The sequence below is a fragment of the Hyperolius riggenbachi genome, chromosome 8 (assembly GCF_040937935.1).
Source record: "Hyperolius riggenbachi isolate aHypRig1 chromosome 8, aHypRig1.pri, whole genome shotgun sequence".
Taxonomy (NCBI): Eukaryota; Metazoa; Chordata; class Amphibia; order Anura; family Hyperoliidae; genus Hyperolius; species Hyperolius riggenbachi.
In genome coordinates, this window is record NC_090653.1 from 68217021 (window position 1) to 68231653 (window position 14633).

The window sequence follows — 14633 nt, forward strand, 5'->3', positions numbered from 1 at the left end:
CTGGTAGTGCGTGTGTACGCACCTTTATCAGTATAAATGTTGTACAAACAGGGATCATGGTGTGAGCTGTGGCCCTAAAAACACAATGGATGTGTGTGTAATCAATCAGACTTTAGGGGAAATGACAAAGGGAAGGGGGGGGGGGGGTTCCTTATCGGTGTGGGGTGTAACTACCCCCCATTTCTCCCTGATGGCGCACATTAAAGAGACAAGGCCTAGTGCGGAGTCTGATGTCTGGGCAGTATTCGTGCCTGCATGACTCTGTCTGACCTCTAGTGCTGACTCCTCACAAATCATTGGTGGGGAGTGAATGTACTATATGTTGCAAATAGCACTGCACCTGTTTATTTCACTCCTGATGATGGCCCTTTCCACACGTCATGGAAATCTACGCCCTGTTTGTGTCCGCCACTAGATTTCACCTTTAGATTTCAAGTAGATTTCAACAATTGCGCTGCTTTCCCGCGGCTGCATCTCACTTGTCCTGCGTCTGTAAGACAGCAGAGCTCCGTGAAGATGGCCAGGAGCCGATTTCATTGGCCCCGTGATCACTGTAAGCCAATCTCACTGACTCTCATTGATCACAGGGTCAGAAGGCAATAAAATTAACTCCTGACCGTCTCACAGAGCTCTGCTGTCATAGTGCCAGCAGGGTGAGTGAGCTTCAGCAACGGAAGGGCAGCGTGATCGGCGGTAGCGGCGGATCCATGCAACGTGTCATCAGTAAGCCCGGTCTTTGTACCAGAGATGGTTGGTACTGAAGTGGTTAAAACAAAATGGTGCCTAACTTCAGTTTTTCTCAGATTGGATCTTCAAGGACAACTGAACTGTGAGATATGGAGGCTGACATATTTATTTCCGTTTAAACAATGCAGAGTGTCTGGCTGTTCTGCTGATATTTGCCTCAAATACTTTAAACCATAGACCCTGAGGCCCAGTGCTCACTGGGCAGATCCGCCGGCCGCATCCGCCTGAAAATCTGCATGGCTAATGTATCTCTATGAGATAAACGTGCCTCTTGCTGCACGTTTGCTAAAAAACCTCAAACCGCCGGTGTGCACCAGCCCATAGAGATACATTAGCCATGCGGATGCGGCCGGTGCACACTCGGCGGATCGCATCAAGTGTGCACCGGGACTAAACTCTGTCATCCGCACCCAAAACCGCTAGCGTTTTGTGGATCTGTTAGCGGTTTTGGTGTGCACTAGGCCTGAACAAGCATGCTGCACATCAGATGGTTCTGACAAAATTACCTGCTTGCTTCAGGTGTGTGATTCTCACTACTTCAGCCAAAGAGATCAGCAGGAGAGCCAGGCAACTGTTATTGTTTAAAAGGAAATAAATATGGCAGCCTTAATATACCTCTCAGTTCAGGTGTGCTTTAAAGTGTGTGTGGGGGAGGGGGTGAACATTTAGATACTTGCATCATAGTTGGAAGCTTCTGGACCATGGCTTCTCATAGAGGCCACCATTCCAGCACAGAGCCCCCTTCATCTTATGACATCACTCCCAACTGGGCAAGTCCATCTGTACTGGGCAGGAGCGAGCAAGGTCCGCACATGCCTAGAAGATAGAAACCGCTCATGCAGTTTTTTTTCTCTTTGCATGATCACTTTGTTGTACTTGTCCACTGCTGGAGCGCACCCAGCAGAAACCTATTCAACAAGTTTTTGCTGGATAAGTATAGAGGGACGCAGCAGTGAAACGGTGGGCTGTAGGAGGATCCAGGAAACCTCCAGAAACTTCCCACTAACGAAGTAAGTCTCTACATTTTTTTTATTTTTTTTTTACTTCCTCTCACTTCAGGTTTCCTGTAACCTCCCTGGCGGTATGATTCCTTCCTGATTTTAGGGCCTAAAAGTGGCACAAATTTTTCATGTGCTTTTAGACCCTAAAGCAATACAAAAAAATGATGCCTAGAGCAGCCCCTGCACCTAGAGCAGCCCCTCCCTGGGATCCAGTGCTGCAGTTCTCCCTCTGTCTTCTGGGTGGCACTGTAACCCTTTAGTGAAATTGCCTGCTGTTGTCATGACGACAGTTGGCGATCTCACCAAGGGGGATGCAGAGCCTTGGAGGAGAGGAAGAGAAATGGCCGCCAGCTTATGGATCGCCCAGGAGGTGAGTGAGAACCCCAGCTGCGAACAATGCTCTGCATGGACCTCCCGGCGGCTACCACAAGTGTAGCTCGGGGTTACCACTCTGAGCTGCGGTTTTCCACCCCGAGTCTAGCTTGTGGTTACTGCTAAGGAGGTTAATGGATATGCCTATTAAAGATTTCCCACCGTTTCCTTAAATGGGCAGACTGGCTGCTGAAAAGAGCCAGGACAAGGTCCTCCAGCACCCAAGGCTGAGACACCAAAGTGCGCCCCTCCATCCCTCCCACCCCAGGTGTCACACTGATTGCTGTTTAAGAGGTACCCAAGGTCCCCCAACACCTTTATCTCTAGTTATCTGGCTTGCAGTCACTGCCATGTGTCCCCTTTTCTCTCTGTTTTAAGCACAATAGGGGAATGATAGCTGAGTGAGCCGTGCGTCCCCTCCTACACTGCGCCCTTATGCTGGAGCCTCTCTCGCTTCTGCCTCGGCCCTGCCCTGGTATTGAACACATCATGTTAATTTGGTTACCCACAATCTAAAGTCTTCCCAGGCATCTTCCAATATCCTGGCCTGACCGGAGTAAAGCGGTAAGGTTACTTTCACATGGAGTAAGTTGCATAGTATGCACACAATACACACTGTGTGAATTATAAAGCTTGCATTATTTCATAGCATTAAATTGATAGAAACGCACTGTAGACACCATGTTCGGATAACTTGATCCATCTCAACCCCGAGATGTGAAAATGCCTATATGACTGCATGGGCAGTACGTTCCCATGTGGTATTATTGCACAGAGATGAACCAAGTTGAGCTGTGTTTTTTCACTTTCCCTCCTCCATAGCAATGTACAGGCACGTGTGTGTAGTGCTCCAAGGGCTGTTGGGATTGTTCCTGAAAGTGTGACAGGCCTCCTAAGTCTGAACAATAGCACTGGTGGAGGCACCCGGTATATACAGTATGTTTCTGATGAATAACTACGCATATCAGAGGCAGTATATAAATCTTACATCTCGACATAACTTCTGATACAGGCACTGTATTCACCTGAAGAAACAGGCCAGCATCATGAAACGCATTGTCCCTTTTAGTGCTTAAATGACTAAATACATTGTTTCCAATAATATTGGTTCCCTTTAAGAGAGGTAAGATTTAGACTGCTTCTCCTATGCACAGTTGTACATCATAACCATATATAGCGGGTGCCTCCGCCAGTGTTATTGTTTAGTCCCATACCCCTGAAATTAGCCCTGTTCACACTTGCGTTTCTGTAAAGAACGGACCGGATGACCGGATCCGATCCGTTTGCATACGTATTGATACGGCTGCGATCCGGATCCATTTGGTAAAAGAGATACAAACTATATAAATATTGTTGGGGTCTGGGAGGTCAGCAGAAGGTGCACATGTAGAATCAAGTCCTCCGCTGTGTAGGGCCTCACCTCCACGTCCGACATATACTGCCAAACAGCTCCAGCACAAAGTCACTGCTGCTCCACTCCAGAAATGCTGGGCCCATGTGTCCCCATCCAAAATGGCCGCTAGAAAACGATTAGGAAGTGGGGTAGAACGTCAGGTTTTTATAGCCAGTGTGTTCTGTGCTTTCCGTTTCCCATTGGTTTCTATGCACGGATGATGCAGTCAAGCTCCGGTCCGGGTGCGTCGGCCGGATGATCCGGACCCAAAAATAGAGCATGTTGGAAAAGTGTCCGGATCCGATCCGGCTCTGTTCCGTACGGAACGGACGCGTGTGAATGGCCGCATAGACTTTGCATTGCTATGCGGAACGTCAGTTCCGTTTGTACAGTATACGGTCCGGATCCGATCAGGCGAATCCGGACAGCGAACGCTAATGTGAACTGGGCCTTATGCTGTAGCGTATCTTTTAGAGCAGAGGAGGAAGTACTGAGTTCAAGTCCACCTTTTCACCTCCCCCAGCACAGTATCTATGTTCCTGTATTTACACAAATATAAACAAATACAAACACTTGGTTCTGTTTCTATTTTTAGAACACACTAACTCTGTATCTCCATCTTGTGGCCAAAAAGTAAAACCACATCCAAATACCCTATTATACACCTTCCCATAGAAAAATGAAATACATTTTCATTATTTTTTAAAAACCCTTCCAGGTGAAATGGGGGTTAGGACTATAATAACTTCAGGCCTGAGTTAATTTACTATCTAGCTGGAGAAAAGGGATGCTCAATGAGATGCAAATCTTTCTGTGTTCCTGTGGAGGTATGTGAAATTTTATGCTTGAAAATGGACCAATCAAATTTTAACTTGGCTTCATTTAGCTCGGGCCTCCATTTGTTGCATGATGAGAAGCCAGTGTTTATACAGTGACTGGCAAATGCCTTACTAATCTGTCTGATTCCTTCAGCTGCCTCCTTGTTGTGGGAGATAGACTGATTACTGTGTCAGGTGCTTCCTCCTCAGCACTCATCTACAAATCACATCCGTAGCGCATTCTTTCCTGTACAGAGGAAATGAGACTTTCTTGTAAAAGTCCAGCGGAATGTCTGGTAATTGGCCTGTAAAAATGACTGCAGGAACAAGTGCTGCTGCTGTAGTGACATGAGAGCAACAGCTATATGATCATCCTTGTTGCAGCACCTGTGTCCGGTTATTAGTGTTAAACATAATGCCGGGTCTAAAGTCTCAGCCTGACTGGCTCTGTGATGCCAAATTAACCATTTCTGGGCCGGACGGCTCTGGCCGCTTTAAGACCAGAGCTGTCCGCCCCTTTTTAGTACTGTGATTGCCAACATCGGATTTACCATAAGGCACTGTAGGCATATGCCTACAGGTGCCTGATGATGGAAAGGCAGCTCACTCCCCTCCCCTAGTGCCTCCCTCTTTTTCTATGCAGAGTCCTGAGTGAAGCATAAATGAGGTTTCTTAACCCGCGTCCCAACAGTTCACTGAGGAAATCTCCCTCCAGCCAAGGGACACCTCTAGCTACCTAATATTTGGGGGCACATCTAGCTACTTAATACTTAGGTTCCCCTAGCTACCTAATACTAAGGGGCACCTGTAGCTACCTATGACAGGCAAGGGAAGTAAGGAAGAAGTGATAGCTGGGCCAGCCGGCACACTTGCAGTGCGGTTCAGCAGGGGTTTGTAGCTTCATGGAGGGCGAAGTCTAAGGTGCCAGACAACTTTGTCTATAGGCTCCTGTGATGTAAATCCAGGCCTGGTGATTGCTGTAATTGGCTCACAGCTATCACAACGTCGGGAGCCAATGAAATTGGCTCCTGATCGATATGCGGAAGCGCTGCATATCGATCAGGAGCTGATATGCAGAGCTTCTGCATATTGGCTACTTTTTTATTTTATTTTTGTATTTTTATATCGCCAACCTCTTCTGTAGTGCTGTACAGAGTACAAAACAAATATTGGGGAACATATATACAATACATGAGAAGTTCAAGACACTGTACAGTCATGACATCCAGTAATACAAATACATACATAGTTAATGTGTGGATTAAGATATCACAAAAAAATTGGTACACGTTCGTATAGTAAATTACTGCAAAATAAATGAAAGAAGGAGGTCCCTGCACTTGAGAGCTTACAATCCAGAATGGTCTGGAACTGACTGGTCCAGGAGGGGCACAGTGGCACAACAGAGTGGACCGGGACAAACCATGGGACCTGTAAGACAACAGGGTCTGGAAGAAGGCCCAGGTTAGTAAAATATAACTTTCCCCCCCCATCTCAGGTACACTTTAGTAACTGCTTCTGGACCTTGCTAATTGAAATCTATGCCCTGTTTGGGTGCTGCTATTGCTGCCAAGTCGTAGATTACAATCAGCCTCAGTTTACGGTCTCATCTCTCTCGCCATTTGTAACGTTCCAGTGTTGCCAATCCGGGCAATCCGTAAATTTACATACAAATTTAGCTGCTCGTGAATTCCGTAAGGAATTTATCAGTGTCCGTAAAAGAGAGCAGGAGGGGTGTCGGCGCAGTGAAGGGGGACGTCTCTCCCCTTCCCTCACCTGGGGTTCCCCCTTCCTTGCTCCCCCCTCCAGAATTAAACTTTGTGCGCGGCTGGCAGTGGGCGGGGACTTACCTCTGCCTTGATCCAAGACCAGACCAGACTAGCAGCATGCAGAGCACCCTCTCGTACCGAAACAAGAAAGAGGTAAGTCGTTCCACGCCCGCTGCCCGCTGTGCACAAAGTTTAATTTTGGAGGGGGAGCAATAAAGGGGGAGCCCCAAGGTCAGGGAAGGGGGTGAGAGATCCCCCCTTCCCCACCGCTGTGCCCGCCGCTTCCCCTTCACTGCGCTTCCACCCCTCCTGCTGGGGGACACCTAAAGTCCTGGCTACCTATTCTGGGGACACCCATAGACCTGGCTACCTATTCTGGGACATCTATACACCTGACTACCTATTCTGGGGACACCTATAGACCTGGCTATCTATTCTGGGGACAACTATAGCTGTCTACCTATTCTAGTGACACCTATAGACCTGGCTGACTATTTTGGGGACCTCTATACACCTGGTTACCTATTTTGGTGACATCTATACACCTGGCTACCTATTCTGGGGACACCTATAGACCTGGCTACCTTATTCTAGGGACACCTATAGACCTGGCTACCTATTCTGGGGACATCTATACACATGGCTACTTATACTGTGGACACCTTTAGCTGGCTATCTATTCTGGGGGCACCTATAGACCTGGCTACCTAATTTGTGGACACCTATAGACCTGGCTATCTCTTCTGGGGAAATCTTATACACATGGCTTCTTATACTGGGGCCACTTATAGCTGGCTACCTATTCTGGGGACACCTATATACCTAGCTACCTATTCTGGGGTCATCTATACACATGGCTATACTGGGGACACCTATAGACCTGGCTTAATATTCTGGGGACATCTCTACACATGGCTTTCTATTCTGTGGACACTTATAGACCTGGCTTTCTATTCTGGGGACACCTATAGACCTGACTACCTATTCTGGGGAAACCTATAGACCTGGTTACATCCACTGGGGTCACCTATAGACCTGGCTACCTATACTGGGGGTGTCTATATTGGGCACATTTCTGTCAGATAATCTGTTTTTTGGGGGGGGGGTAACCGCTGCTGACAGATTAAGTGTATTTTGGGGAACAGCTGCCAGATAATGTGTATGTTGGGGGAATCGCTGCTGCCAGATTGTGTATTTTGGGGATCCACTGCCAGATTGTGTATGTTGGGGGAACCGCTGCTTCCAGAGTATATGTATTTTAGGGGAACCACTGCTGCCAGATTATGTGTATGTTAGGGGAATTGCTGCTGCCAGATTACGTGTATTTTGGGGAACCGCTGCCAGATTGTGTATGTTGGGGGAACCACTGCTGCCAGATTACATGTATTTTGGGTGATACGTGTATTTTGGGTGATCCGCTGACAGATTACGCATATTTTTGGGACCTGCCTCCAGATTATGTGTATATTGGGGGAACTGCTGCTGCCAGATTACATCTATTTTGGGGGAATCACTGCCATATTATCTTTATTTTGGAGGAACCTTTGCCAGATTACATGTATTTGTAGTAAAATGCTGTCAGATTACATCTATTTACATCTACATCTATCTTCCCTGGCAGACCTTTTACATCACTGCTAAGGTCATGTATATTTGGCCCCACCCATGACCACGCCTATGTTCTGTTGTGTGACCACGCCCATTTTTTTTGCCCCGCCAGGGTTTTTGTCAGTAAACAATATCCTTTGTAAGTAAACAATGTGAAAGGTTGGCAACACTGTGCTGTTCTGTCGCTGCCCCCTCTTTCTGCTGTCATAGTGACAGCAGAGCTTCTGTATCTGTCAGGAGGCAATTAATCCGTTGAATTGCTTTATGCAATCATGTCAGAATGGAGCAAAGGATAATTTCAAACATCGTGTGGAATCCAGGACACAAAGAAGTGAGGCTGTTTTGAGGGCAGAGTAAGATCCTGCCTGGTATAAAGGTACATACACGCATCCAATCTTTGTCAGTCATTGACCAATTTTACCACCTCCATGTTGTACGAAGGCCAGCAGACTTTAAATACGATGAAGAGATTGTGTAGGTAAGCTTGCATTCTACATGCGAATCGTAAAATTGGCCAATGACTGGCTTATAAAAATTGGCTGTATGTGTGTACCAGGCTTAAAGCCTGGTACACACTTTCAATTAGGATTAGCCAATCACTAAGCAATTTTACCACCTCCATGTGGGATGAAAGTCATAGGTATATTGAATACTAAGCAGATTGTGTAGGTAAACCTTCATCTTACATGGAGGTGGAACAATTGGTCAGTAATTGGCCAATCATAATTGGATGTGTGTACCATGCTTTATTATAGTGTTCCTAAGAAAGTGCTCAGGGAACGCATGTTATACACAGGAAAACTCACACATCACTTGTTATTGTGTTGCTGCAACACAGGAACTGACGATCTTTAAAATATCCAATTTGCATAAAACAAAAACAACTTAACAAGCAGAAAGACCTGTAAAGCACCTATGAGTATGCATGCCATAGTGCCTGCCACTGTATGCATCTAGGTTACGGGGAAAAAAATAGACCTCGATCTCTGCTTGGTGATTGGCAGGAGTTATAAGCTAGCTGCTGCTGATGCCAGCATACTGGACCAGCCTGTTCCTGAACCTGCAGGTGTGTGTTATATAATGGGAAATCGTTTCTAGATGAATGCAAAATTTTGCTCCTGAGCTTCTATTTCCTGTGTACCTTAGCAGGAGAGGAAGTAAGATAGAGCATATGCGATTGGCCGGGGTGAGCAGGCTGCTGGGACCAGATTTAGGCTACAGTCACAGTGAAGCTTTGAGTTAAACAAGGTCATCGCTTTGCTAATGTGATGCAATTATATTGTAATGGTACGTTCACATCAAGCCTTACGGCTCATACACACATCAGACTATAGTCTATGGTAGGGTTGAGCCGAAATTTTCGAAATTTCGCGTTACTATAATTACGCATGCGAAATTTGCTATTACGGCGCAAAATTATGGTAGCGTAATTGCCATTAAAATCGTAATTTATAATACCGTAAGCGCAATTTTCAACGCGTAATTTCGTGCTTCGTTCATAACGTAATTTCATGTTAAACCATAACGTAATTTCGCATTTCTTCGTAATTTCGCGAATTTCGTAATTACTTGTTAGCTATAAAAAGAAATACATTTTAATTTTGAAAATGAAAGTGATTTCGTTTATAATAGTAATTACTAGACACAGGAAAGTGTCTGGGTATTGGAGATTGTCCAGTCATATTACATATTACATTGAGATACATCCTAAACAACCAATTGTAGTTTGACCCACCCTCCTAGTATATAATCTGGCAGTCATGTTAGTTTCACTTTGTGGGTTGTTGTTTCTGTAGGAGAAGGAGTGAGAGAGAGCACATTGCAGAACTCATATACACCATTTCTTTGCCTTTTCTAGCATTTTGCTTTATTTCAGTCATTGCTATAGACTACGCTTACAAACGTTTGGATGCAAGGCAAACGTAATTTTGCGATACCCGCCGTAACGCGAAAACATACGCGAAAATTAACGCTTACAGTAATATGAACTATCGTGAAATTACGTTATGTAACTACGCTTACAAACGGTTGCATGCAAGGCAAATGTAATTTCGCGATACCCACTGTAATGCGAAAATTACGCTTCCGCGAAATTTCGCGAAATCCTTCTTCATTACGATTATGTACTTACGGCCATAATCGTACTTACACTAATAACGCAAATTTTTTTCAAAATCGTAATTAAGTCATTACGCTCACCTCTAGTCTTTGGAAAATGAAAGATCACAGACCAATCTTACCACCCTTCATGTAGTATGAGAGCCATACCTTCACAGTCTTTTCTATGGAGCTGCATTCCTCATCAGAAAAAAAATATTTGCAAGATGCTGCACACACAGATGCTGTACAGACACAAAAGATCAGTATCTGCAAAAGATCTGTTCCTGCAAAAGATCCGTTCCTGCAAATTGCATTCATAGTCTATGAGATCTGCAGATCATCATACACACCTTGTTTAACTGACATTCATCTGCAGATCAGACAATTATCTGCAGATCTGAAAATCCATCCTGGTGGATCTGATCTGCAGATTAATGTCTGTTAAATAAGGTGTGTATGATGATCTGCAGATATCATAGACTTTGAATGCATTTTGCAGGACCGGATCTTTTGCAGGAACAGATCTTTTGCCGATACTGATCTTTTGAATGTGTACAGCATCTGTGTGTGCAGCATCTTGCAAATATTTCTGTCTGATGGGGGTTCAGCTCCATAGATTAGACTGTGTAGGTATGGCTCTCAAACTACATGGAAGGGTGATAAGATAGGTCTGCGATCACTGGCGTAACAATAGGCCCTGCAGCCCCTGCTCCTGCGGGGGGGGGGGCCCGCTTGGGCCGTTTTGTGGGGGCTGGAGGGGTGGCAGCATGAGGGGAAAGCCTTGGCCAAAGTCGGCGGGGAGAGGGAAAGTCCCCCCCCTCTCCCTCTCCCTCACCTCAGGGCTCTCCCCTCCAGCTAGTTACAGTGTGGGCAGCGGCGGGCAGATACATACCTTCCGTGCGTTCCACCGCATACTCCTCGCTCTAGCGGCTGACGCCACTTCCGGAAGTGACGTCAGCCGCTAGAGCAAGGAGTATGCGGTGGAATGCATGGAAGAAGGTATGTATCTGCCCGCCGCTGCCCCTCTGTTGCGATCACATGCCACGGTTCTTGGGCAAGACACCCTAACACTGCTACTCCCTACTCGGTGTGCCCCTAGGGGCAAAACTCTGGGAGATGCTAACCTCAGGAAGGGGAAGCCTCTAGATCAGTGGTCAGGAACCTTTTTGGCTGAGAGAGCCATACGTCACATATTTTAAAATGTATTTCCCTGAGAGCCATACAATATGTTTCAAACTGGGACAGTGCGCATGCGCAGCAGAGGGCTCACATCCCTGTTGCTATGGTGATGTGTATACAGTTGATCCTCCGGGCAGCAGAAGTGTCGGAAACGTCTTCAACTTCTCCTGGGTTTCAGCAACATCAGCAATTTCCACGAGAGCCAGACAGGAGAAATACCGACATAGGGCTGGTGCACACTAGAGCGGTTCTGGAGCGTTTTTAAAACTCTTGCAGGGGGAGAACCGCTTGGCTAATGAAAGTGAATGGGATGGTGCACACCAGAGTGGGTCGTTTTTTTCCACAAACGCAAACTCAGGGGCTGCAGCATTTTTTAGATTTCTGAGGCGTTTCTGCCTCAATGTTAAAGTATAGGAAAGTGGAAAACTGCTCTGAAAAACGCTAGATCAGAGCGGTTTTCCGGGCGTTTTTGTTACAGAAGATGTTCAGTAACAGCTTTACTGTAACAATATTTGTAATCTGCTACAGAAAAATGCTCCAAAAAACGCTAGGCATGTTTAGAAAACCTCTCTAAGGCCCCATTCACACTTAGAAGCGCAAAACACCGGCGATTTTTGCTGGCGTTTTGCGGGAGTGGTTTTCCCACGATTTCCCGTGGAAAAATCACTGGACAGTGCAGCGATTTCTCAGCAATCATGTTTAGCGCTTCTATAACACTGAAATGCAATTGTCGGGAAATCGCCTGAAAATGGTGCAAGCTATGCGTTTGTGTTTTGCGATTTTGGGCTATTTGCGGCGATTAGCGCAAATCACCCAAGTAAGAACGGGCCCATAGGGTTATATTACATTAGCGCTTTCAGAAGCGCAAGCTTTTGAGCATTTTGCCAAAATCGCCAGCAAAACACTCAAGTATGAATGGGGCCTTAAAATGCCTAGAATCGCTCTGAAATCTGCTTCAAAAACCTCTAGCTTTTTGTGGATCTGCTAGAGGTTTTTGGTGTGCACTGGCCCTAACAGCTTGTCCCGTCCTACAAGTTCAGTGGACCTGGCAGGGTCCAGAGTGGGACATTTGGAGCAGCTGTTAGTTTTGGGGGAGCACGAGTAAGTTAGTGGTGCATGCTACAGCAGTAACGTGCCAACTTTGAAAATGTTACTTGCACTGCTTGAGTAGCGTAGCTTAGTGAATCAATCCCTACTGATTTGTCTGTGAACCATATGCAGCCATCAAAAGAGCCACATCTGGTTCCCTACCCCTGCTCTAGATCCTAAAGTAGCTTCCCCCGACCTCCTAAACATCAGCGATCCAGTGCTGGCAGCCCCAGACATTGGCGGGGTAAATATTTACCTACCACGATCCAGCACAGCAGGCACAGTAGGGATCTCCGTCTGGGCTCTGGCAGAAATAGCCGAGCCCGATCGGGTTAGCTCTGCGGCACAGGTGACTCGTGCCTGCACAGTAGAGCGGACATAATCGGGCTTGGCTATTTCTCCTAGAGCCCGAGGAGAGAGCCGCTACTGCACCTGTGCTGGAGTCGGGGAAGGTAAATATTAAAGGTGCTTCTTTTTTTTACTGTGGCCATCTTGTGGCCAAATAGTAAACTGCACCCACATACACTTTTAATAAAACAATTCTATTATTTTACATTTAAAATTAGGAGTTTCCCTTCCACACCAAAAATTACCCACATACATATTTTATTTAAAAAAAAATACAAAAAAATACAATACAAAAAAAACAAAAACAACATAAATAGTTACCCAAGGGTCTGAACTTTTTAAATATGCATGTCAAGAGAGTATGTTATTATATTATTTAAAATTATAAGCTTATAAATAGTGATGGACACAAATTGAAAAAATGCACCTTTATTTCTAAATGAAATATCGGCACCATAAATTGTGATAGGGACATCGTTTAAACGGTGTAATAACCGGGACAGATGGGCAAATAAAATACATGAGTTTTAATTACGGTAGCTTATATTAATTTCAAACTATAATGGCCAAAAACTGAGAAATAATTAATTTTTTAAATTTCTTTCTTAATCTTCCTGTTAAAATGGATTTAGAAAAAAATAATTGTTAGCAAAATGTAGCACCCAAAGAAAGCCTAATTAGTGGCGGAAAAAACAAGATATAGATCAATTCATTGTGATAAGTAGCAATAAAGTTATAGGCAAATGAATGGGAGGTGAACGTTGCTCGGATGCGTGAGATTTTTGGCACTGCGGTGCTGAACCGGTTAAACAAAGTGCTGCATGCTGTATGTTATACTGGGCTAAGTCACGTTAGACTGTTTGCACATGCTCAGTAATGCTGGAGGAGGAGGAGGTCTCCCCTCCTCCTCAGCAGCCAGCCACATGGCTAATTACCGTAATATTCACTGCACTGTGGTGACTTGTGGTGGGACTGTAGTGTTGTCCGGTTCATTTGATCCGGATCTTTTTTGTGAGTCGAATCATCCGGATCATCACAATGAAAGATTCGGTTCACAGTGAATGTCTGTCTGGAAGAAACAGGAACATACATAATGTACAGTGCAGGGAAAATCCTTTCCTGCTAGTCATTTCACCCAGTCTGCTTCCCTAGTAAAATGATTCAAATGATTCGGTTCAAAGATCCGGATCTTTTCAATGATCCGATTCAAATGATCCGAATCCTTAAAAAGATCTGGACTTCCTATCACTAACCTGGAGCAGCTGCTTTGAGAGCTGCATAACGCAGCTCAATCTGACGTCCAACTTCAACACCACCATGCATTGCGTTAGGGCACGTTATGCGACCATAACGTCCCCTAAAACGCAACGTCTTGGTGGGAAAGTAGCCTTAATCAAAACAAGACGTAAGTAAATATGGTTAGCCCAATAACAAGCTGCATACAATTTAATTTGCATGCAAGCTAGAATTATTTGCATCTCAATAGCCAAAATCTAGCCACAAGAGTGTGTCCCTTATTCTGAAGTATTTAATCTGTCCTGCACAGTCCTGGGTTCAAGGTTAGGTTCACACTAGTGTTGGGCGAACACCTGGATGTTCGGGTTCGCGAAACGTTCGCCGAACATGGCCGCGATGTTCGGGTGTTCGCGCCGAACTCCGAACATAATGGAAGTCAATGGGGACCCGAACTTTCGTGCTTTGTAAAGCTTCCTTACATGCTACATACCCCAAATTTGCAGGGTATGTGCACCTTGGGAGTGGGTACAAGAGGAAAAAAAATATTTGAAAAAAAGCTTATAGTTTTTGAGAAAATTGATTGTAAAGTTTCAAAGGAAAAAATGTCTTTTAAATGCGGAAAATGTCATTTTTCTTTGCACAGGTAACATGCTTTTTGTCGCCATGCAGTCATACATGTAATACAGATAAGAGGTTCCAGGAAAAGGGACCGGTAACGCTAACCCAGCAGCAGCACACGTGATGGAACAGGAGGAGGGCGGCGCAGGAGGAGAAGGCCACGCTTTGAGACACAACAACCCAGGCCTTGCATGAGGACAAGAAGCGTGCGGATAGCAATGCATTTTGTCGCCATGCAGTCATAAATGTAATACAGATAAGAGGTTCCGTAAAAAGGGACCGGCAACGCTAACCCAGCAGCAGCACACATGATGGAACAGGAGGAGGCGCAGGAGGAGAAGGCCACGCTTTCAGG